We start from the raw sequence: 26,743 nt of genomic DNA, 5'->3' as shown, positions 1-26,743 counted from the left end.
AGCGTTCTTCTTCATCACTGCCATTAGTCGTAGGAGGAAAGAATAGCCCATTTAAGAAAATCACCCTGATTTTATAAGTGAAATTTAAATGTTTCTAATATATTCAGTGACCAATGTATTTCTTCTGCTGGGGTACTCATCTTTTTGTGTTGATTAATAGGACTCATTAAGTAGGAAGGATACAGCATTTTATTAGAAATTTGTGCTGTGTAATTTGCCCTCCTCCAGTTTGTCATGGACATTTAAGGTGCCTTTAGAGGTAAAGTTTTTAAAATATTTGATGTCTAAATCCATCAACTCTTTCTTTTTTTCTTTAAAATGTTTTAAATTTATTTTTTAATTTTATTTTTTTGAAGTGTAATTGATTTACATTAGTTTCAGTTGTACAGCAAAGTGATTCAGTTATACATATACATACATCCATACATTTTCTTTTTAGATTCTTTTCCACTATATGTTATTATAAGATGTTGAATATAGTTCCCTGTGCTATACTGTAGGTCCTTATTGTTTATCTATTTTATTTACAGTAATGTGTGACTGTTAATCCCCAAACCCTAATTTGTCCCTCCCTGCCCTTCCCACCTTTGGTAACCATGTTTGTTTTCTATGTCTGTGAGTCTGTTTGGGTTTGTAAATAGAATTTGTGTCTTTTTTTTTCAGATTCCACGTATAAGTGATATCATTTGATATTTGTCTTTCTCTGTCTGACTTACTTCACTTAATATGATAATCTCTAGGTCCATTCATGTTGCTGCAAATGGCATTATTTCATTCTTTTTTAATGGCTGAGAAATATTCCATTATACATATAATATACCACATCTTCTTTATCATGTATATGCAAATGGCATTCTTTCTTCCCTTTTTTTTTTTTGTCACTGAATCTGAATTCTTATTTCCTTGCAAGAACAAAAGTTTCTTTAAAATCTTTCAGCCCCAAGTGACATGATCAGGCAGAAAGAACTTTGGATGGGAGTCTCGGCATCAAAAATAAATAGTTGCATGAAGCTGCTTGAGATCTGAACCAAACTAAAAACAATAAGGTGGGGGGTTTGAAACATTGTTTGAAGAACCCACTGCCCCCAACTCTGGGTCACTCCGTGGGCCAAGGGAGGGAGGGCAGGAGGCCTTGGCCACACCATCTCGGAGCAAGAAGTCATGGCCAGATAGGATCAGATCTGGTTCTGAATACACCGAACTGCACTAGTGACACCAGAGCTGGGTCCGAGGAGCAGGGCGGGCGGGCGGTGGTCAGAGCACGGCCTTACTTCTGCTGCAGCTCCTTCCTTCTGTTCAGAGCACTGCCAGCACAGAACCACTTGATCTGGGTCTCGCTGAAGGTGTGGATGGTCTCCTGGGTCCCGCTGGGGTGCTTGATGATGCATTTCAGCGGCTTGCCAGGAGCAAAGTCCTCCAGGCGCTGGGTGGTCGGCTTGTCCACAGGGTGGATCCTGTTGTAGTTGGCTGGGTCAGTGACTGTGAAGGGCAGCAGGCCCTGCTTCTTCAGGTTGGTTTCATGGATCCTGGTGAAGCTGTTGGTGATGATGGCAAGGCTCCAGTGCCGCGTGCTCCCAGTTGGAGCCCTCGCCGTAATTCTCATCTCTGGTCACCACCCACTGTATGCCATGTTCCTTGTAGTAATGGGCAGTGTCGGGGACAGGGCCAACCTCCTGGGTGACGGCATTGTGTACAGAGTTGGCCTTTCCATTTTTGATGTTGGTGGCACTGATGAGCAGGTTATTAAACATGTTGTCCAGGTGCCCACGGAATGTGAGCCAGGGGCTGGCAGCTGAGATGTGGTCAGTGGCACACTTCCCTTTGACCTTGATGAGGATTTGCAGGTCCTCCAGGTCTTTGCCATCCCACTTGTCAAAGGGCTCCAGGAGCTGCAGGTGCTGGCTGGTGGGACTCACGTCCACCCGCTGCCCACTGCTGTCCTTGGGGGGACGCTGGTAGGTGTCCTGTCCAGGGTCAAACTCTGCCTGGGGAAGCTTGTCTGCATCCGGAGCCTCCAGCTTAAACTTCTTGCCATCCTTGCCCGTCAGGAAGTCAGTCTCTGGGTTGAACTTGAGGGTGCCAGCAATGGCCAGGGCTGTGATGATCTCTGGGGACGTGGTGAAGGCATGAGTCTTGGGGTTCGCATCGTTGCGGCCCATGATGTTCCTATTGTAGGAGGTGACGACTGTGTTCTTCTTCCCCTTGATGTCCTTTCTGTCCCACTGCCCAATGCAGGGGCCACAGGCATTGGCCAGGATGATGCCGCCCACATCCCTGAGGATCCATGCATAGCCATCCCACTCAATTGTGGCTCGGATCTGCTCAGAGCCTGGTGTGATGGTGAACTAGGACTTGAGTCCATGAGCCAGCGCCTCCTTGGCCACAGCGGCTGAGCGCCCATGTCCTCATAGCTGGAGTTGGCACAGCTGCCAATCAGCCCTACTCAGATGTCCAGTGGCCACCCTTCCTTCTCTGCCATGCTGCACCCCTCTGCCACCGGATGAGCCAGGTCCAGGGTGAAGGGCCATTGATGTGTGGCTTCAACTCATTGAGGTTAATTTCAATTAGTTGGTCATAATGGCATCCAGGGTCAGGCACCAAGTGATCCTTGAATTCATCAGTGAGGTTGGCAATGTCTGCCTGGCCTGTCTTGTTCAGGGATTTCTTCATCCGGTGGTTGTAAGGGAACACTGACGTGGTGGCCCCGATTTCTGCGCCCATGTTGCAGACTGTCGCCATGCCGGTGCAGGAATGGAGTCTACCCCAGGCCCGTGGTACTCCACGATAGCGCCTGTGCCCTTTCACTATGAGGATACCCGCCACCTTTAGGATCACGTCTTTGGGTGAGGTCCAGCCAGAGAGCGAGCCAGTCGGCTTCACACCAATCACCTTGGGGCATTTCAGCTCCCAGGAGATCCCAGCCATGACATCCACTGCATCAGCACCCCCGACTCCAATGCAGATGCCCCCCAGGCCACCGCCCTTGGTGGTGTGGAAATCAGTGCCAATCAGAAGAACTCCAGAGTATGCATAGTTTTCCAGAATGATCTGGTGAATGATTCCAGAGCCAGGCCTCCAGAAGCCCACGCCATACTTCACACCTGCCATTGCTAGGAAATTATACACTTCCTGGTTTATGTCCTTGGCCCAAGGCAGGTCTTTCTCACCACCGAGCTGGGCCTCGATCAGATGGTCGCAGTGGATGGTGGACGGCATGGCCACTTTGGGCAGTCCACTGCTGATGAACTGCAGCGTGGCCACCTGGGCCGTGGCATCCTGCATGGCCACGTGGTCAGGCTGCAGCCGCAGGTACGTCTTGCCCCGCTCGATCTCCTGATTGGCCGAGTCATCCAGGTGTCCATACACGATCTTCTCTGAGAGGGTCAGAGGCTGGTTCAGTCATTTGCGGACAGTGTTAATGTTCGTCTCTAGCAGGTCATAGCAAATGTATTCATTGGGCTCAAAGTGGCTCATGGCCACCTTGGCCCGTCGGCACAGGACTGAGGCCATGTGGTACTGCCGCGCACCCGGGGCTTTCTGCAGTCAGGGCACCAGTAGGCTGTGAGGCGCCATTTTGTGCACTGACAAAGATGAGGTTGCTTGCAAATGGCATTATTTCATTCTTTTTTAATGGCTGAGAAATATTCCATTATATATATTTAATATACCACATCTTATTTATGATGTATATATATGCAAATGGCATTATTTCATTCTTTTTTAATGGCTGAGAAATATTGCATTTTATATATATATATACACACACCACATCTCCTTTATCAATCCATCAATCCCTTCTTTCATGGTTTCTGCCTTTGATGTCATTCTTGCCATATCGCCAAGACTTTTTAAGAGGTGAGTTTTTATAAGTTTCTGTTGAATTCATTTATTCACTCATTCAACAAATACTTACTGGATGCCTCCTGACGCCAGGCCCTGTCCTAAGCCCTGGAGCATCATCTAAAGCGCAGAGGTGAACTCAGAACAGAAACGTCCATCACAGAGCAGTTTGTAAACCGAAATGAGCAGAACCCCAGACACAGGCTGCTCTGCTGAAAGACCAGCCGCGCAGATGGCTCTGGCCCCGAGCAGGGATCAGAGAGCTGCCGCCCGGGGCCCCAGTTCCCGGCTCTCGGGGCGTCTTGCCGCGAGCGGTGCCTGTGTGAGCACGGCAAGGCTAGGAGAGCCCTGTGTGGGCTCCACGAGCGAGAAGGCTTGAAACGGCACTAAAGAAGGGTTAACAGCCTTTGTTCCACATCCAGGAATACCCACCCCTGATACAATTCTGCATTTCATTGTCAGTTAAATGCAGATACTATCTATGGCCTAGGGCTCTTCCAACTTTCTCGGAATCACAGAGTCTCAGCAAGGGAAGAATTACCCTTCCTTTGAGGGTTTGCACTGCGAAAGCCCTGTGAGTGAGGAAGTAGCATCTCAGGGATACTGCCCCTTGCTGGACCTCACCAGCTCAAGAAAAGTCGCAGTGTCCTCCGTTTGCCGTCCCCATACTGAACAAGCCTCTGATTATCTGTTTGTTACACTTGACTTCTCTCTATCCCCCATTTTTCCTTTTGCAGTGAAACATCATAAATCTGCAGAAAACTCACCCCCAAATTAGTGCCCTGCAAGAAAGGTAAAGGACTTGAGCCCACGGATTCTGGGTCATCCCAGCAAAGACGGTACAGGACAGACTACACCGCCTGCCCTCAGGACCCTGGTAGGGGAGGCACGGGCTTGTCTGGGTGCAGACAGAGTGCCAGGCCCTACCGGGAAGAGGCCCAAGCAGGCAGCAACCCAAGGAGACCTCTCACCCTCATTTACCGGAACCAACCCGTGCCTGAAATATCACTCACTCGGCTTCACTGCCTGAGTAAATGTCCCCAGGAGACTGGAAGCCGCCAGCAGAGAGGGACAGGCTCTCCTTTGCTCAGCAAAACCCCAGTCCAGCACTGAGTGAATGAATGGATGGGAATCAACCTTTCAGCTAGTCTGCGAATTCCTGGGGGAGGCGGGCAGGGACCTTGACTCATGACTTGTGTGGGACAAAGGATTTTGCAATGAATAAATGTTTGTTATTTCTAGCTCACATTAGATCTCAGAATGAGGGAGCAGCCATTCGCTTTTGAGAGGAGAAAGCCAGCCCGAGGCCCTCCAGCACGTGCACGAGAGACAGGCAAATATGACCTGTGGGAAATACAGGTGGAAAAGAAAAGGCCCTGCATGCGGGACAGACTTCGGCCCCACTCACCATCTAGTCTGGAGCCAGCCCTAACACACGTGGTTCCTGAAAAAAGTCTTTCCAAAGCTGTACTTCTCACTCAAAACATTGCTGAAGGATCACCTTCTGGAGGCCAGAAGTTTGAAGTTCTGGCAAAGTGGGTCTTGTTCTGGAGGCTGGGAGGGAAAATCCATTCCAGGCCTCTCTCCTGGATTCTGGTGGTTTCTGCAGTTCCGTGGCCTTCCCTGGCTCGCAGGTACATCACTCCAATAATTCTCTGCCTCCGTCTTCACCTGGCCTTTCTCTCAACCCTCTCATGTTCTTCATAAGCGACTCCACTTGCATTTGACCTCCTTGTATTTGACCTCCCATGCCTACTGAATGGCGAACTCCTCCACGTGTGACGCTAGTTTACTTGGGCCTTTGATACCCCTCAACGTGACCCCACCCCGCACCCTTATATGGGCTGCCAGGTGCTCCCAGGCTGCCAGGCTGGCTCCCTGAACTGGATCTGAGCTCTCCTGACAAACATGCCTTCCTCCTCACGCTCACAGTGCTGGCCCGAGGGCCATCTTTCCACAGCCAACTTTCAGCCTTTAATTTCTCCACATTTGGTGTCTCCGAGCACGGAGACCCTAACAAGAAATTACTGTTATTTCGCTCCTTTATTATAACAAGATACAATATAATAATAAGATATGATTCTCTTATACTATATGTTTATATTATATCAGATATAAAGCTGTATATTACAGATGTGAAATTCTCATATCCCACTTAACCCCAGAAATGACTCGGTGAGGTCAGCAGGGAGCACTATTCACACTTTTCAGATGAGGAAAGTGGAGCCCCAGTGTGAGCCCCGAGGCATGTGTCAAGTTAAGCAGTGCAGTGGCCTCCGGGGGAGGAGGCAGGGTGCAGGCGGTCAGGGATGTGTTGTCCACAGAGAATTTAAAGCCAAGAAAAAAGGTCAGTGATGAATACCCTCTCCCCTGGGTGCCCCACTGATGCTGGGAATAGAACCCTGCCGTGGGGGTCCGTCTTGTCCCTCTCTGCCTCGGCCCCTCAGAGGTCAGGGCAAGGTGATTTTAGACGTGTCAGGACAGGCAGCATCCCACACACTCAGCTCACAGTCAGGAGAAACTAAATCCTTTCTCAAGTGGATGCAGAGGGTCCGCTTGGGGTAGGGTGGGGCCACCAAAGGCATCGCATTAGAGCTGAGGATTCTGGATTTTGGCGGCACGTTTTACCTCTCTATTCTGTGCCAGACATTTCTGTGCAGCCTTTGATTTAGCTTAAAATACAAGTGATTATATCTTCCATAATTCTTACTACTAGATAAGCCTTACCCTATCCTCACTCTATTCCTGTCCCAGCCCATCCTGCCATACTCATCTCGGCACCGATCCTTCCTCTCAACGGCCAGATCATCCCTTTCTCCAATCCCATCCCTTCCACTCACCCCACACTTTCAAATCATGGAAATTATTCCAACCAATTCATGGGGCTCCCTGTTTGTTTGCTTTCCCCTGGTTTCACAGAGAAAAAAGAAATCCTCTTCAAATTTTAAGACAGAATACCAACACAATAAAATCTAACTGCACTCATGTTTTTGGTACAAACAGCCTGCCGGTTTTAAGCGTAAGTTATACGGGGATGAATTGGGGTCCTTGCTGGAAAGCCAGCGTTTCTTCCCTCCTCGAGTTTTCAATCGCTCCTGGGGTGCAATGCACGTTATGGCCACACAGGGGCGCTGTTGCCCTTGAAAACCACCATGCTTCAGCCGCCTTCGTCTCCAGTTAGAAAGCCCAGCTAGGATCTGGGATTGTGAAATTGATTTCTTATTTCTTTTAAATTAATAATCATCGGTGTTCTGAATAACTGCTTAATTTCCTACTTCCAGAGGTAAAGATCTGAAGTCTGTTTGATGTCGTTTATAGCATTTTCCAGAGGCAAATAATGAAGGCCCAGGGAAACCTTTGGTTATAGCTAATGTCACTTCTGAAGGTTTTCCATGAGTTTAAAAGTGTTCCTGGACCTTCAGGTTATATGGATTAAATTAACATGTTAATTGTGGCGGGCCAAAAGATAAAAGGGAAAAGAATGAGTGGGTAGGAAAGAAAAGGACAGTGGGAGGGGTGAGCAGAGTCAGCCGAGGCTGGCAGGAACCACATTATGCCAGGTCTCATCAATTATGCAGTGATGATGACTGTAATTAAAGAAGCGTAATTAAGCCGGCGGTTGCAGAATTTAGGAGACTGGGGATGGGAGGGCCCGCTTCTTCAAAGCATCTGTAGCAAAATTTGATTCCTCAAATCCTCAGCTTCCTTTAGGATGTGTGTCTGCTTCTCCTTGTCTGTGATCCTAGGCAGTATCTGGCTAAGACTAACTCCAAAGACAGGCCATATATTTGGAGAGCCTCGTGGAGAACATGTTATAAAGAAGTGAAGCTTTTCTGGCATCGTGAGAGCCCTTGTTACCCACATGCTTGCACTGGGTGAAGAGTACAAAGGAAATGTGGGGCAAGCTCTAGATTTGAGATTCAGCTCTGCCACTAATTGATTATCACTGCATTGTTCAAGGCATTTGGCCAAGTCTTGGGTCGGTCATCTGAAAACTGAGGGGTTTGGCTAAACTGACTTCTGAGTCTAATGCCCCTCCCCTTCCCAGCTGGCCCACTGGCGACAGCCTTCGTGGCCTTCCGGTCCATCTCTGTCTCACACCCACAGGCCGCCAAACTGAATCATTTACTGCACCCTGAACCAAACCTGCCTTTCCTATCTGTCCTCTTTTGCTCATCTTCCCCTGCCTGGAGGGTCCTTCCTTCCCTCCACTCCATTTCCAAGTTCTACTCCTAGTTCAAGTCCCAGTGCAAAGGCCACCTCCTCTGAGAAGCCTTCCCTGATACTGTGGGTGCAAGGACTCTCCCTGTCCTTAAATGAATTTTCAGGACTTCTATCCTTCTTTTTTAGCACCTACCATTTTCTCTCTTGTGTTATAATTATTTCCAGAGCCTTTTTGTGCCAACTGGTTCTTTAGGGCCATGCTTTGCATCGGATTCTTCCATCCCACAGAGTCCAGCCGAGTGGCCAGCACACAGCAGGAACCCAGGAGATGGGTGATTCAATCAACAATCACATATGCACACACATATTGTATTTTGTGTGGAGGATCTGGACTCAATTTAAACACTCTGATGTCCGGCTGACAGGACTGGGTCCTGGCGTCCTCCCTGGTCTCCCTCCCCCAGCACAGGCGATCTTTGCACTGTGGTTAGTGCCATGACTCCAGAGCCAGGCTGCCCAGGTTCATAGCCTGGCTCTGCCACTTACAAGCTGTGTGACCTTGGGCAAGTTACAGAACTTCTCTGTGCCTCTCCATCGCCCCACCCCTGTGCTGAAGATGCTGACAGCAGTGACTTTCCATGGATGCTGTGGGGATAAGATCAGCTAGTGCTCGTAATGCACTTGAAAAAGTACCACCTGTAAAGCAAGCTGTCCATCAGTGCTACCTTGAATACCATTTTTATGATTACTAATTATAATACAAACATCCCCGGACTTCTCGCCAATTAGCAGTGTCTTGCTTTCATGGTAAGAAAATGACAATCCCCTTGTGTTTATCCCGGTGCCTGTTCACCTGCCTGGCTGGCTTCACTGGCGTCCCCTGCTGCGGCCCAGGGAAATACCAGCCAAGCAGCCCGCCCCTGGGTGGGCTCCAGTTTTGCATCTTCAGAGAGAACTTGTGTTTGGCAAAAGCCTTGAGTGCATGGAAAACAGATTAACTCGCTCTCATTCCAGCCTGCCACTGGCCATTTGCTAAACTGCACAATTTGATAATGGCAGGTGCCCTGCCCCCTACTCCCAGGCCAGCCCAGGCACCAGCCTTGGCTCTTGTCTATATGGAATTGTGGCTGTCATTCACCTGACCACAAGTGACATGCATCCTCTCAGCAGATGTGTGCTTTTATCTGCTGGGATTCAAGGACAGAAGAAGACAGGGAAAGGGGTGGAGAGGTGAGAAAGGATGGCAACCTGGCAGAATAAATATATGCTTCAGGTCACCTTCCGAGAAGGGAGGTCTGGGACATTCTCTCTCGGGCTTAGAGCTGTGGGCGTGCCTCCCTATCCTTGGGCCAGCTCCGTCTGCAGCCTGGCTGCACTATTATTACAGAACAAAACAAATGGAAACCCTTTCCCTATCTTTCTGACCCTGCTCTAATTCCCTCCTACCCTCTCCCAATTCCATCTCCTGGCAAAGAAGTTTCTTTGCAGTTTAGACACTGGCACTAAAAGAGCAGATGATGTCCGCCCCATGGACGACCCCCACACTGCCTGGATCTGGTAAAACGGTGGCGTCGGCGGGATGTCTGGGCTGGGGGCGGGGCTGATGGAGAAAAGGAGGGAGGATGGGGAAGCAGGAGAGCCTACCCTGACCTCCTGCCTCCAAGCCCTTGGACCTCCCCAGGTACCCATAACCACCTCTACGTTAGCCTGAAAGCACAGCCTTAGACCTGCTGATCAAAAGCCCGGGTCCAGAAGGATGTGCAGGTACGCAGTCCACTTGCTTCTCATTCCAGACGTGGAAACTGAGGCTTGAAGAGGTGAGAAATACTCATAGCACCAACAGAGCTCTGTCGACGTGCACCGTTCCACGTGCTTTACACAGGAGCTCATGGGAGCCTCACAGCTGCTCTGTCAGGTACTACTGTGTGCATATTTTATGTCTGTTTCGTTGGTGAGGAAACTGATGTACAGATTTGCTAAGTCGTTCGTCCAAGATCACCTGGCCAGTGAGTGGCTGAGCTGGGACTCGAACCCGCACCAGCTCCGCAGTCCATGCTCCCCACCGAGTCATCCTGCCTCCCCAGGAGTGATTTATTTGTAGTTGTACTATTAACATAGGGTGCCAGAGGGTCAAGAAGTCTCCAAATCCAGGCACCCTACTGTCTGGGGAAGAAAAATAGTAAACCCAAGGTCTTCAGCCTGGCTTTTTGCCCTTGTCCAGTGAATGCCAAACTGCCTTTCCAGGCTCAGCTGCTCTCTTCTCCCAAGTGCCCTGAACCCTGGTCAGGTGCCGGCTGAGGGAGGGAATGGATGTGAGCGAATAAATGAAGGAGATGAAGGGTCGGACCTTTCCAGGCTTACCGGCCGGCAGGTCCTCCTGCGGACTGGGGATGTTTCACAGTGACATCATCAATATCTTGACAGATCTTTCCAGTCATTTCAGAGCCTGGTGCCTGTCACCCAGCTCAGCTGGCAGGGGCATTCCCAAAACCAGGACACTGGCTGTCGCAAGCCATTTCTCCCCTTTGCGCAGATGTCACAGTTGGTGCAATGCTGATCAGTCCCCAAAGGGTTAAGTTCCTTTGCCGGTGCTCACAGCAGTAGCCGAAGTGGTAAGTAAAAGAAATAAGGATGCTAGCCGCCAACATGTCCTGAATGCTTCCCACGCGCCAGGGCCTGTTCTAAGCATTTCACTTGCGCCAGTTAACCTGTCTCATCCCTACAGTGATGGGGGTCTTCACACCGTCATTAGACCCCTGCTGTGGGCTGAGGCACTGAGGAATTCAGAAAGTCACACAGCTGACGTCAGAGGTTGGATTTGAACCCAGGAAGTCTGTGGTCAAAGCCCAGGCATTTTTTCCCCCTCAGTTTTTCTCCTCTATATATTTTTTTCCATTTCTTAAAAATTGAAGTATAGTCAGTTTACAATGTTTTGTCAATTTCTGGTGTGCAGCATGCTTCAGTCATACATATACATACATATATTCCTTTTCGTATTCTTTTTCATTACAGGTTATTACAAGATATTGAGTATAGTTCCCTGGGCTGTACTGGATAAATTTGTTGTTTATCTATTTTATATATAGTAGTTAGTAGCTATGGTATATTTATACAATGGAGCACTACTCAGCCATAAAAAAATGAAATAATGCCATTTGCAGCAACATGGATGGACATGGAGGTTCTCATTCTAAATGAAGAAAGGCAGAAAGAGAAAGAAAAATACCATATGATATCATTTACATGTGGAATCTAAAAAAAAAAAAAAGACACAGAAGCCCGAACTCTTAACCACACCCTCTAGCTGTCTGGCGTGTTCAGAGAGGTTCCTGTTTCTTCCTGAACCTGGGTCTGGGGACCAGCGCCCCGTCACAGGGACCCATTGCTGACTTGGGTTGTGTTAGCACCAGAGCCTGATGCCAGGGTCTGCTGCTGCTTCCTTACAGCCTCCTGGAGCTCCACTCAAGGGCTTGAGACTCTAAACAGAACGACTTAAGTTTAACTTTTTTGGGGGGGTTCCCTCTGTACCTCGGGATTAACTTTATGAACTGAAAACACTTTGAGGAATTAAAATGGAGAGAATCAAATTCATTCACATAGCTGATGGTTGATGAGTTTTAGGGTCCGTCCGCAGTGCTGGCATATTTGCAAAATGCCCATGTGGAGCTGAGAACAGGTGACAAGAAGAAGAGGATGGAAGCCTTAATGCCTGTTGCCAGGGCTTGGGGTCCGCGAGGGATTAATATATTCAGGTCAACGTTTCGCAAAACTGAGTCGTGCGTACAGAACTCTCCCAGTGCTCCAGCCCTGGTTTAAATGATTTTTATTTCAATGTTGCAAGCATTGAACTAAGATTAAACTTTTTCTGCTTTCAGAAATAAATGAATGCACAACTAAATACAGAGACACAGTTGGGTGAAATTCAAATTAAGAAGAATTTGTTCCTGTGACGGATGCTGCTTTGCTGACACTGAATTGCCACCGTTGTGCTTCTGAGGTCAAACTACACACAACTGCCTTTTTGGTAGGTCATGAATAGCAAAAAGATGGATTTATGCATCTCATTTTTGTTGACTTCCATCCTTGGACTCTGAACAAGATGGACCCCCTCACTGGACTCTATATGATTATTCTTGTTATTATTTTAAAAATAATATGCTAGTTTTTACAATCAATTCAAGTGTACCCTGAAATACATGTTGAAAAACTTTGTTTCATCAAAATAAGAGTCGTTACGTATTTGCTGCTGAGATGGTACATACCCAGATGGAACCCAGAAAAGATACCTGCTAGCAAGGTAAACCAGAGACCATGCCACGGGGCAGGGAATTGATGACTCAATTCCCCCATCATTTTTGTCCTTCCAAATGACCGTGAAACTTCTGTTTGTTCAGCCTGCCATGACTTCATCTGGCAGAAATCTACCAATCACCTAATATGCCCTTTCCTGTCCTTTCTCATTAGACTGAGACACTTCAAGTTGTATGTGACTCTGATGTGCTATGTCTTTTCCTTGATGCCAAATCGATCTATTAATTCTGAGAAACTAAACTTCCAGTCTATAAAAATGTCATTCAACTGTACCCATCACGGCAAAAGGGAAGTTTCACTCCTGCACCTGGTGATAGATTCCAGCACAGTACAAAACAGCACAAGACAGATGCTGTCAACTGAGTGACAGCCAGATACGCCTTTGCAAATATTTAAAGTTAAATGACGTTATTTAGATGATGTCTAGGTTACCTGCAGGGCTGAGAACACAGGCACTGAAATCTCTAGTAGGTTGTATTAGGTTATATATATATATATATATATATATATATATATGTATTATGGTAGGTTAGGTAATCATTCAGGTCATGTACATATATGATAAATATTTAAAAGATCATCAGAAAAATTGAAAACAACTATCATAAAAAATAAAACCACAAAGTTAAACATTAGTAGAACTTGCAAATCCTCAATTCATCTGAGAACCACCAGGGGGGTCTGTAGAGCTTAGTATAAGCAGCCCTGATTTAATCTAAAACTGCTCAGTGCAAGTCTGTCTTTGTGATGGAACGACAAAAAAAGACTCTCAACATTTCCTTTAAAGAGTAAGTGTCATTAGTGGATTAACCAGCATGAATTGGTTTATTAAAACTTGCTTTAAATACAAAATTTTTTATGGCTTATCTTTTGCACAAAGTTAGAGCCAGTTCCTCTACTCTGCAGGGGTGTAGAGGGCAAGCCTGGCTGGGATCAGTCAGCAAAGCAACCCTGTGGTGTAAACCAGTCGACTGTACTGTTTCAAGTCGAGGGCCCCCTGTTCCTACACTGGGCACCTCCAAGTCAACGCAGACCGTGACACATGTCAGGTAAGAGCAGGACATAAGTTACGAAAAGAGCGATGGTGGTGGTGCTCTGGGGATCTTGAGAGTCTGTGAGCGGCTGCTTTGTCCTGAGCCTCCACTGCTCGGGGAATTTTAATGTCATTGCATCAGAAAGGTCAGAGCACAAGGTCTGCTTCTAAAAGGAAGTAATGTGTCTTGACACAGGAGGCTTTAAAAGAAGGCTATTCTTGGTCACTGCCTGGGATGACACTGACTGTGTGGGGGTGAAAGCGGCAGGTGAGGAACACAGCGCTCAGTGGAGGGACAGGGAGCAGCGGTACCAGATGTCCCGGAGGAAGGCAAAGCTTTCCATAGACATCAGCCAGTACAGATTCACCGCTGCAAGGCGGTTCCCTGCACGAGTGCACAAGCAAAGACTAAGAGGGTCACACACACACACACACGCACATGTACACACCCATACACACGCACACACACGTAGGCACCCCAGCACAGGTGGCATGGCGGGGGCAAACCTGCACAGGACATACAGGAGAGAGCCCAGATCATCCCAGAATTATCAGTGCTCTGTCACGAGGGTTAAAGGTGGTCACCGGCCTTTAGGAGAGGAAGACCTTGGGCCTCATATAAGAACCTACAGTACAGTAGGACACAACACAGTGCAAATCAGTATAATTAATCATGAACAGTATATAACTTTGTCAGGGTAACAAAAGAAAATTGTATACAGTTTTTATTACCCAGTGTGATTTCAGTCATTCTCAGGAGTTCTCAGGAGTTACTTTCATAACGTCTGTGTTAACATTAAGTGTGGACATCTGAACAGCATGGACCCACCTGACTATGAAATCGAGACTGGGTGCCCTCGGTGAACAAAACCCAAGTGGGGCTGCTGCCCGCCTGCCGCCCTCCTTCCCGAACACAGCATTAAGGAGGCCAACTTCCCTGAGTTTATTACCTGTAACCGACAGCCACCTTCATGGACGGTTAGTCTGTGAGTCTTGGCCCTGAAATACTCAGGTGGAGACTCCTGTTATAGCTGCACCTCAGCTACAAGGAGAAAGCCGGCATGTCAAACACAAAAAATCCCCAGACTGGAACCTGCCACTGTAGAGAGGGCTGTTTCCATCTTTGGGATAAATCTGATAGCTGGTGAGAGAAAACAGCCCCAGCCTGTGCTCGGTTCATAAACGATCACCTGCCTCCGGGCTGCTCCAGCCCCCGGTCACCTGCGCCCACCCGCCTCCTCCACTGTCTCAGTTTCCACGGCAAGAAACACTCAGATGGGCACAGCGAAGTGCTCAGCCGACGTTCTGCCAAGCTGCGTTTTCTTTTGCAGTCCAGAGTCTTTTCCCTGGGCCTTTGGATCCATTTCGACGCCCCATTCACTCCCCCTCCCATTTACTGGCTACAGTAACATGGGGATCTGGACTCACACGTCCGCAGTGGCCCGAGGACCCTGGAGACAGAAAGGGCTGTACTGCCTGAAGGAGACAGCAGCCCCGAGGACCTGAGGTGACAGTCTGATTTTAGAAGGAAGGTAGGGACCACAGTCGGAGGTGAAAGCCAGTTATGTTGCAGGAAGTAGAAAATGAAACCCCGGCCCCAGAGGATGGCCCTGGCAGTGAGTCCCTCAGCTGAGGGGGGCAGGCAAGGAGACCCAGCGCCAGAGGGAGGCCGTGCTTTCCCCAGACTCCGGTCACCGGGAGCTTCAGAGCGCTTACGCGTGGTGACGTGAGGCTGCGTGGGCTAGAGGTGGCCACTATTTCCACGTGGTCACACCTGTGTACGTACATGTGCACATACTGCCTGCCACCGGGTCTGAGCTCTCAGCAGCCAGTCGCGGTGGAAGGCATCGCCTTACCGAGAGGGAACTTAAGGCTTAGGTAATTGTCCAAGGTCATTGGTGGAGCCAGACCCTGAACCCAGTTCTGAAAGCCAGTTCTTTTGTCTGTGCTAATGTCCTTTCAGAAGTTTAAACAGCTGGACAAACGTAAGGGATTATTATTATTATTTAGTAGGCATTTTGGGTCAGTTTGCTATCCTTCTAAGAGTAGACCTACTAGTCATTTTTTCAGGGAAAAGGAAGGATGAAAATCACGTGAGAAGTTCCTCCTCTCCCTCTTTTCCACCCCCGCTCCCACCGCCCCACACGGTTTGGAGGCTCATGTACTGCAGATGGGGAAGGCAGCCAAGACCTTGTGGGGAGAAACTCCAGCCTCTCTGACGGGGGTCATCCATCCCTCTCCTCATATTCCTACTATAGTGACACCCTCCCCTCGACCAGCCAAAAGCTGCTGATCCTATTTTGAAACATCTCTGACTGTCAAGGATTTGTCTCTCTTACACTGATCTGAAAGTCAGTTTCCCAGCCACCTCGTCTCACTGAGCTCAGCCCTCTTCCACTTCCTGTGACTCCCTCTCAGCTTTTCTCTTCCCTGGGGTCCCCAGTTCCTTTCACTGGTCTTTACGTTGGTAGATTTTCTAGCTACATTGCTCTGCTGGTCGCCGTCTCAGGGAGACACTGAGATTGGTCCTTCTTCTCTTAAAGTGGGTGCCTCCCCGTATCGACAGCACTTCCGATGCGCTCTTGCTAAGTCGGAACACCCAGGGACTGTCACTTCGCTTAATTTAGACACTGTATTTCCACCTGTGGCAGCGATAGCGGGGTCAGCCCTGTCACTCTTCTCGGCCTTCATTCTGACTCATATGATAGACAAACTAGCTCTATAAACCACAAAATTCCATTACATAACATTTCATTTAATTTGATCCACAGCTGAGAGCTTTTAAAATTCTGTCATTTGGCCTATTTGTCATGCTTGCCCTATGGGACCACAGACAGAGAGAGTCCTGTGGCACGCGGGGCTGCAAGCAGCATCTCTGCATTTGTGGGGACAGCTCACATGGCATCCTGGTTGGCAGCAGAGGGACTGGCAGCTAGGGTTCCCCTTAGGGGTAAAGGGTCAATCTCAGGAGCCAGAATCTGGAGCTCAGTGCTGGTCCAAGAGAGAAGGAACACTCTGGCCACTGGTCCATTCAGAGCATATCAGACAGACTTCATCAAACACCTTCCTTCAAGCTTCAGGCAGTATTTTTCCATCCTTCCAGAACTTCCGCCCCTCCCTCGACGTCATACCCCGAGGCATCTTGAGGGAATTACTCAGAATTGCTTTTAGTTTCTAGCTTTGAATCAGTGATAACTTTGATATGAATATTCTTCCTGTCTTCATTAAGTTCTTTACAAAGACTTGAACAAGTGTGGGTCAGAGAGAGGATCCTGTGCTCGCTCTCCTCTGTGCCATGTGTATGTCACTACGAATTAACATTCACTGTGTTATTATTCTTCACCCAGGAGTAAGTCCAACCTTACTATAAACCACCACTTCTCCAGCAATATTCCCAACCAAACTGTGAGAGAGGCCATCAAATATCTTCCTGAATCTGACATACCTGAGATCTTTAGCATGCCTTTTAATTTCAGCAATTTCAGTATAGATTCAATGATACATTATCTTGGGGGGAAGGAAAAATTAGGAGTTGGGGATTAACGTATACACACTGCTATATGTAAAACAGATAAAAAACAAGGACCTACTTGGAACTATATTCCGCATCTTGTAATAACCTATAATGGAAAAGAATCTGAAAATATATATATATATATCTGAATCACTTTGCTGTACACCTGAAGCTAATACAACATTGTAAATCAACTATACTTCAGTTTAAAAAAAGAAAAAAAAAGAAATGCAAAAAATACACTCTTTTGAGCTTCTCTGGAAATTAAACATAATCTTTTTCATCACTCCTTGATAAAAATTCATGCAGGCCCACAGACTGACCTGGTTTAAAGTCGTTAAGTGTTGGTTTACTGTCTTGATCATTTTGGCTTCGTTTTGCCTTCAATTTTATTCTTTTTTTTTCCAGTTAGATCATTGTCTTGGATAGGAAAGATAAACATGAAGTAGACACTAAATTCATCTACTGTCTTGTCAAGGACTGTAAAAACTCAAACTCTTTAAGTATTAAGTAATTCTGTCCCCTCTTTGTCCTTTTTGCTGGATATCTTCAATTTGTCTTTCCAGAATCACCACCTTTCTCCACCCTGCTCTGAGCCTGGAGAGGTTACCCTGATCAATGGGTCTCCTTGCCCTCTGTTTCTGGTTGGGTTTAGTGCATGGGAGGTAGCACCAGAGGGAGGTGGGAGAACAGAAAGACAGTGAGGTCAGCTCACTCCCTGCCTGATCCCATGGGTTGGCTGGGGTCCACCACTGAGAGCCCCTGCTTCTGTCCTGAGTCCCTTCCCAAATCATTACCCTCATCAGGTTCCAACTTGCTCCGTCTCTTGTCACTTTCTCTGTACTCTTCCCAGACCTTTTTAAAGTCTTTTTATTAAAATATCCTAGAATATCATCAGTGAGCCATCAGCTTCCTCTGAGACCCTCATTCATTGCTCTTATCACTCCAAATATCTCTTTCTGTTGTGGTTTTTGACCTCAGGATAGCTCACAAGACCCCAGCCTTTCTCAGCACTAGCCTACCTGAATACTATTCTTTCAGCTTTGGATACTCTATGATTATTTCTCCTTACCTTCCTTGCTCTGTTGCCTGTATCCTTCTAATATTTGCAATGTTCAGAAGGTTTCCTATGAAGCTTTCTGATTTATTTAGATACTCTCCCTTTTCTTTCACATTAGAATCACTTGGAAATCCCAGGCTGCCACAGAATCTTCAAGTTGGAAGGGACCTGGGAAGTCACCTGGTCAACTTCTTCTCATTCTCGATCCTCTCGTGTGGTCCCATCTCACATATCTAAAATCGTTTGCGAATTTTGCTCTTTATTTCTAGGAAAAACAGTTGTGATACCCTCACAAATGATGGAGTGGGTTGCAGTAATATGTCTTGTGAACCTTGCCAATTATCAAAGATTCTCCCATCTGCTATGAAGCTCTTCAGGAGAACAAGCCAGGGCTGGGAAAGCTTACAAGAGACAGAGTAGAAATTATTCTTTAGGAGTTGATCCAACATGAAGCTGACAAGAAAAATTTAGTTAACGTGTCTCTCTACCCCTAATCCAGGAAACACATTATGGTTTGATTTTATAACAGGCATTTGTGTTCATAATGGTATTTTAAAGTAAAGAGTTAGACTTTGGGGAGAGATAAGATAGCAAAGACTGATCATAACATTTCTCTAATTTAAGGATACTTAATCAAATGAACAATGACAACATCAAAATGGTGAAAACCAATCAAGCAGCAACCAAAACGGGTAAGGGACATAGAGTAATGTCGCATGCTTCCAAACTGGCAGGGAGGGCAATCCTGCAGAGAAGCAATGGAGAAAGCCTCAGCCTACAATTGCCACCCCAGGCTAAAAAAACAAAACAAAACAAAACAAAACAAAACAAAACCCTGGGAATTAGCATGATGTGGAAACTTTCCCCGGGAATCTGGAAAGGGGATAACTTGTCCTTCTTCTAAAGAGACAGAAGTGGAGAAGTACGTGGGAAGAAATGAAGGTAAGAAGGTAAGTAAAGGATGGGACTGATTTTCCACGATGGAAGTGAATTTATAGTATCATCCCATATTCACACTTGTTTTTGGCTCTCTAGTCTGCCAAACTTCTACATATCTATACACATCAAAAGAACTTGAACATAGAAACAATACTGAGCAATTATGAGACTTACGGCTAGTGAAGAGACTCTGCACCATATCAAAATTGTAATTTATTTTTTTCTCTCTATTAAAATGCAAGGGCCATGATGGGTGAGGAGTTTGTCTGTTCTGTCTGCAGTTTGTAGTTATAGGCCCAGTACCCTGAAAGTGCCTTGTACAAAGTAGACCCTCAGTGAACACGTGCTGAAGGGAAAAAATGAGAATAAACTGCAAAATTTGGGAGGAGGGGGGGCTAGAGAAATGGGGGGCAGTTATCCTTCTTTCATAGCAGGGAGTCAAGTGATACTATATAAAGCTGAACCATGTAGTTAATAAAAATTTTACCACTACAATGTCTTTTATAATAATTTTTGTTAAGCACCTTTAGGGAAATAATATGTTGGATAGTAAAGAAACACTTATATGAGGCTCAGAATTCTTCCAGTGTTACTTCAGTTTCCTTTGCTTCTGTACATAAGTAAAATTGGAGATACATATATAAATTTTAAAAAGGGCTAAGAGTGTGATCCCAGTTTTATATTTGCTTACCTAGCCAGCCAACCTCTCCTTCCCTCTCTCCCTCGTGTATATGTATGTGTACATATTTATACACATTGATTGAACTTGAACATGGAAATGATACTGAGCAATTAGGAGACTGATGGCTAGCGAACAGAATCAGCTCCATATCAAAATTGTAATTTATTACACATACACACATTGTTCGACAGAGTCTCAATTGATGTCTACCTGATGCTCAATATTGCTATTTTTGGATGGTGAGATTTGGAAGATTACTTTCTTCTTTTGTACTTTTTCTGTAACTGTTGAATCCTTTACAATGAGGCATGCATGGCTTTTATAGATACAATACTTTAATGTTTCTTCAAATTAAAAAAAATAAAGTAAGGAGATCATAAAAATAGATACTGGCATATTGTGTGAGTGCCACAGATTGAAAATGTCCAATAATTTGATTTTATTTCTTTTAAAAGAAATAATGAATGATAATTATGAGGACAGAGTGTAGGCTGAATGTTGCTTTGCTAATTTACAAACGTTTTCTTAATCTGATTCACCATTTCTACCGTCCTTCTTTTTGAATTGGACTGTCACAGAGGCTCCTGGATCTAATTTAGACTGAGCACGTGGCCGTAAGCTAGTCAGATGGCTCCGTTTTGAGGAGACCTGATTGTTGGCTATTAAGGCTTTCCTGTAATTTACAGAATCATTGCAGAATGCATTCCACTGAACAATGTACTCCTAGACTCGTCTGTTTTCTTTTCTCTTTCTCATGCGATGGGCCAGGTAAACTAACGTCCCGAGTCTGCCAGGAAACGTGAAGACCACAGGTCACGTGTGTTTGTCTCTGTGCTTTAGGAGTTTAAATGAATGACTGAGCACCAGTCTCATCACCTGTCTTTATCAATAACCTACATCTTCAAAACCATCACATTGTTAGGTCACAGTAGAGAACACAGTTTTAATTTATGTTTCTTGTTATTTTTGGCAGGGGATGTGGAAGGATATCCAGTGAAAAGTGATGAGTTTTGGAGTTAGGAGACTTGGGTTCTATTACTTGTAGACCTGCTGGTCAACAGGCCTAACTTCTCTACCACTCAGCTTCGTTATCTAGAAACAAGAGGACTAGACTGGATCTCTGGTCCTCAACGCTGGCTGCACGTTAGAATCACCTGGGGAGATTTATCAACCAGTGATGCCCTGCCTGCACTCACCCCAGGCTCTGAGGAGCTTGGACATTGGAAAGGCTGTAAAGCTATACAGGTGATTCTAAAATACAGTCAGAATTAAAGACCACTGGGCTCCTTGATCACCCCAAATACCTGTCTTACATCACAGAATCCCCTGCTGTCGGCTCCATCCTGGTTCCCCAACACTCCGAGAAAAGAGGTGGCCACACTGGTCACATCCTCTCGTGGTGTGTGGCTGGATGATCCTCAGGCAGGAGAAGGTACAAAAACACCCTGTCTATCTGAGCAGACAAACCAAAGCTGAAATGACATCAGACTCTGTTCCACAGACATGTCATGGGGGGTTTGGTATTGTCTTCAGACGCCGCCCACTCTTTATTTGATTCGCCATTAAGAGAGTCTCTTTTCCCTCCACTTGCTCTATGATGGTAGATGTTTGCCAAATGGACTAACAATGTTGTTAGCTGCTGCTTCCCAGTTTCTGCTTGTTGGCAGCTCACCTGGGAACTCCAAATTTCCCCCATATGGTGGGCATGCAGAGCAGAGAGTCTCCGTCCCGTGAAAGTGCACACTTGACCGAGGAGACTAGGGCAGGAGCTGCCAGAGGGGAATGTGGAAGGCTTTGCACACACTCCACACTGCAGCCCAGCTGTCTGGGTAGCTCCGTAAAGCCTTGTCATCTTGGTGAGGCTGACCCACCTTCCCCAGGCTCCCTTTCCCCCCGTGTTTGCAGTTAGGGTGGGGCCCCAGGGGGCATTCCTGAGTGGGATGGAGAGCAGAAGTGAAGCAGCGGCCTGTCTAACTCACACACGCGGTCCCTTATCTGCGGGCTCACCTTGTTGGGAGCGGGCAGCCGCCAGGCCTGACACTGCTCCGCCTTCCCTGGGTCTCCCTCTGCTCCTGACCCCTGGGCCGCTGTGTGTTTATCTCTGTGATGACCAGAGCATCATCCAGCAGGGCAGCTGTATCATCAAGGGAGTCAGTAGATCTGACGCAGGGTTTGGTCAGTCTTACGGGTTCCCATGTGTGCACGTGGGTCCTGGCTAGTCCTCCCTCTCCCTGATTTACACACCTCTGCCCGTGCTCACTGCCTGTCCTGTGGACTCCAAGCTCCAACAGACACCAGACACGAAGGCAACAGCCTTACAGAGATTGCCTAACTAGCAGCCACAATGGCATAATGTCAAATCCCTGTAACCAACACACATATTCATATGTGTACTTAGAATGACACCCAGACACGTACGATGCTACAGCCCAGTGGTTCTGCTTCTCTGACTGGTCCCTGAGTGATCTTCTCAAAATTCCTATCCGATCATGTCATCCCTGCTTAAAACCTCCAGTGGTTTCCCACTGCTCTCAAGACCAAGTTCCCCACCCGCCCCTCCACCTCCCACCAGACCATACTCCTCTACCTTCTTCTGCTCCCACCACCGTGATCATCTTTTAGTCCCATGTACTGCTGTGCCCTCACCCACGACAGGCATTTTACACATGCTGTCCCCTCTGCCTGGCTGTCTCTTTCGAGCCATCATGACCTGGCCAACACCAACTTATCTTTCATATCTCAGCTAGAACGTCAGCCTAGTGAAATTCTCCCGTGCTGATCTCTCATCTTACGGTGTCCCTCTCCTCCGAGCATCACCACACGCATGAGCGTTCCCTTGTCTGTAGGGTTTTCAGTCAAACGTTCCCTCCCTTGGATCCTAAGCTCCGACAGGGCAAGTTGGGCTATTTGGCTTTCCAAGGTGCGTTCCTCACACCTAGTAGCTTGTTTGGCATGCAATTTAACTTTTCTTCTCAGCACCAGAAATATCAGTGGAATAAATGAATAAATAATAGATGCTCGACAGATGAAGAAGATGGTGGAGGAGCCACAGGTGACAACTGAGGGACAAGGTGTAAAGTCGAGACTTGAGGCCCTTTCAGGGTTAGCGATTTTGGGGAAGCCAATCCTGACGGCACACAGCGAGGGGCTGTGTTTTTCCCCAATGAGAGATAAGGAATTAACCCATGTAAGATGGATGCTTGTTGTGAACTAGACAGTTCCCTTTTCCGTGGCCAATTTTTGCTAATGATTTTTCAAAGTCATGACAGCTGATATCCTTAACTAGTGAAGCAATCACAGTACAGAGTTGAACTATTTTTTTCTTAAAGAAGTCTCAATTTCTTTAAAGTAAAAGTAGAATTTGGAAATGAAATGTATCATTCCCTTCAGAATAAATTAGTGAGCGTCTGTGGGAGAAAAAAAAAACAATGAACAGATTCATGAATTATGGTTAAGTGTTCACCTTTCTTTCCTTAACGGCAATTTAAATAAGAAAAGCTTTCTGCCCTGATTTCAGTTGATTTAACCTTGTCCTTGCATCTGCCAAAGCATGTCTGAATTTCACAGTTTCTGCTTCCAACCAGGACAGCACCCTTCTAAACTCCGGACACACCTCTGGCGCATGAAGTCTGGTTGGAAGGTTCCAGAAGATCAGTGCTTATCTGTGGCCCCAAAAGGAAGTAGCCAGCAATCTGTGAGGGTCAGTTCTACACCTCAGCCCTGATTTCAGTCCTTGATTCCACCACTAACTAGTCACGAAGCCTTGGAGAGTTAGCCAACCTCTGAGTCTCCATTTCTTTGCCTGTAAAACGAGTCGGTTGGACCAGAGGATCACAAAGGACCTTTAAACTCTGGTATATTATGATTCTAGGTTTACCCTTCCTGGCGGCTATCATGGTAAGTGGCTTTTATCAGACAAATACAATGACTTTTGGGAAGACTGGGGTAATAGCTAAATTTATTAAATTAGTACTTATCTCTACCCTTCCCATGACAATGGGACTTACAATTAAAGCTTTTCATAACTGTCCCAATGTTCTCTTTCTTCTCCCCATTAAACCTTTCCATCATGTCCATACTTGGGACTTTTCTGGGCACTGCTATAGCTGATGTGAAAGGCTTCACTTTCCACTAAGAACCATGGCTCTTTAAAATCTTCTGTTTCATTCTGCAATAGATGTTTGACATTCATCTATTTTGAGGACCCATATATTAAAAAAAAAAAACTTCTTGCAGTTTTCCTGCACTTTGCTGTTCCTACCATCTGTTGTTGAGTCTTTAACCATACAAGTGTGTTTACTCAGCGTGTGCTCTCCTTGGACCCACACTTTAAATTCTAGTTTGACTTTTGTTGTTAATTGGAGGATGTACAATTGAAACTCAGAAGAATTTATGAAAATGAATTCAACAGATTCATTTAATTAATGTGACTGCAAGATTTTTACTCACATAGGACCGGCTTCAACTTCATTAGTTTACACGGAGCATTCAAACTTGAACATAAGCTGTCCAAACTGTTTTGTCATGAGATTTATCTCCCCTGAGTCTCAAAATACAGTTTGTACGTAAACGACTGAAAAAACAAACTAGCCAGCCATAATTAGTGGTGGATATTGGGATGCAAGCAGTTATAACACTGAGGAGGTTACAGATTAATGCCAATTAATTTCCAAATATTTCCTGGACCTTGCGCCAGGCTCTGGGGATGTGCTGATGGGGTATGGCTGATACAGTCTCGCTCTCAGGTGTTGGAGGGACTTCTATAAAGTTGCCCTGGAGTTGTCTGGGAATATTTATGTACATGAATTCAAGTGATTTTCCTCCACCACGCTTCCCTCGCCCAGCACGTGTCCTGCCCTTTGCCCCAGGGAGCAGCCAGAAAGCCTCACTTGTTGCCTCGGGAAGGAGTGACTCGGCAGAACCAGCACCAAGAGTCCCAGCTCCCAGTCTGAGTCTCAACAGCCCATTCGCTCTCTGAGGGCCTCCCAGGTGAAGCAGTCCACGTGCAGGCTGGGGGCAAAGGAGAGAAGGGAAGGAAGCAGGGGCGGGGGCTGGGTCTCCCGAGGGACTGGGGTGCCAGCCGCACAGGTGGTAGAACAAAGGTTTGGGCATCTGGGACGTAAATAATTTGCATCCCCTCCACCTCCCAAGGGAAATACAGAGAGTCTGTAAGGCCCCACACGTATCTGCACCCCAGCCCCACAGTCTGTATTCCCAGCATGGTGTAGGAGCAGAAATAATGTGTCCGGCAGATGGCACCGAGACTCCCAGTAGAATTTTCACCGCTAACAGAGGTAAATCCAGGATTTTACGGGCTTCCAAATAATGGACCAATGAAGCACATGGAATAACAAGAACTGTAATACTACTGCTGGTACTAATAACAGGAAACATTTCACAGAATGTAGCTCTTACTCCAGGGCAGGCACTGTTTTAAATATTTTAACATACTAACTCATTTAATCCTCCCCACAATCCTATGAAGTAGGTACTTTTATTATAAATAGCTCTAATTTATAAATGAGAAACGGAGACACAGAGAGGTGAAGTAAAGTGGCCAGGGCACATAGCCAGTAAGAAGTAGAGCTGAGATTCAAATCCCGGGAGAATGGCTCCAGAGTCAAAATTAAAGAGGCCTTAGAGTTGGGGCAAAGAGGATGCAGCAGTGACACGAGTGGCCTGGAGGACAGGTAGGAAGGAGGCTATGTAAGGGATGCGGTCCTGCAGAAATGACCATATACTCCCGTCAAGGTCTGGAAGAACTGCTCACCTTCCCTGCCGGAGACTGCCCCCTACTCCTTATCCCCACAAACTTAGATGCAACCTGAGAAAAGGAGTCTCAGGCAGAAATAAAGTTCAGTTACAGAAGAATAAAGTGATAGTTCTTGCACAGCTGTGTGTAAGGACTATATGAGTTATGACATCAATGTGCAGGATAACAGATACTGTTTACAAGTTATAAACCACAGAGACCGATTAGGAGCACAGTCTACTGATCGCATCAGCACACATTTGGGTCTACAGATTATCTCTGCTTTGTTTGAAAAATATACATATGTATCTTTCTCCCACATATATTCTCTAACTTTTAAATACATGTTCCTGGTAAAAGAAATTCAAATATCACCAAGGTGAGTAAAATAGTACATAAAAGACCGCAGACACCATTCCCCACCTATTTTGGGCTGCACTGTGTCCTCTTCCTTCCACATTCATATGTTGAAGTCCTACCCCTAGGACCGCAGAATGTGACTGTATTTGGAGGCAGGATCTTTAAAAAGGTAACTAAGTTAAAGTGAGGTGTTAGGGCCAGCTGTAATCCAATAAGCCTGGTGAACCATACGAAGAGGTTTCGACACAGACACACACAGAAGGAGACAATTTGAGGACACAGGGAGAAGACGACCATCCACAGGACAAAGAGAGAGGCCTCCTGAGTTCGGTCATCCAGCCTCCAGAACGGTGAGAAAATAGATTTCTGTTGGTGAAGCCCCCAGAGTGTGGTACTTGTCTATGGAAGCCCGAGCAAACTAGGACCCTATCTCTAACTGCTCCTACGCCCCGCAGGTTGCCATAGACCAGTCTTCATTCTTCATTCCCATCTTTGGGGGAGAGAGGGTAGAAAGAGATGTGGTGTATATATATATATTTTTTTCTATTTAAAGATTATCAAAAATTTAATAAAATTTTTATGCATTATGCATAAAAATTACATACATAATGGTATTGGAAATTCACTATTTTTAAGTGTACAATGTGATAAATGTTGGTAACTGTAGACAACTGTATAATCACCATCACAATCAAGATAAAACAGTTCTCAAAACTTAAAAAGTTCCCTGGTATCCTTTCATAGTGGACTCTCTTCCTGACCCCACCCACAGCTCCAGGCAACCTTTGATCCGCTTTCTTTGATCCACAATCATTTGATCCACAATCATTTTGCCTTTTTTAGAATTTCAGATAAATGGTTTGCTGTATCTTTGAGATTATTCTTAAGTAAAAAGGCAACACCACACTTCCTTTAAATGATTCAATTATATTTTCTATTTGTAGGGAGGTAAATATAAAATGTGAAATAGGATGGTGTGGTGAAGAAAGCGCAGGCTATGGGTCCCACAGACCTGTGCTGGAATCCCGGGGCTGCCCTCGTGTCCTGCTGGGCACAGACCCCTCATCTGTAAGATGCTGCTGCCACCA

At 46.3% G+C, this 26,743-nt stretch overlaps 1 protein-coding gene and 1 pseudogene across 6 annotated transcripts in view; both read right to left on the bottom strand.

The window, feature by feature from the left end:
- RGS6 (regulator of G protein signaling 6) overlaps window positions 1–26,743 on the bottom strand; it is a 479,670-nt gene that overhangs the window by 115,482 nt on the left and 337,445 nt on the right. The gene's annotated exons all lie outside the window — the stretch shown is intronic.
- LOC105086136 (aconitate hydratase, mitochondrial-like) lies at window positions 1,056–3,672 on the bottom strand (annotated as a pseudogene).

Source organism: Camelus dromedarius, chromosome 5 (genome assembly GCF_036321535.1).
Source record: "Camelus dromedarius isolate mCamDro1 chromosome 5, mCamDro1.pat, whole genome shotgun sequence".
NCBI lineage: Eukaryota > Metazoa > Chordata > Mammalia > Artiodactyla > Camelidae > Camelus > Camelus dromedarius.
This window is presented reverse-complemented; position numbering and strand designations above follow the sequence as displayed.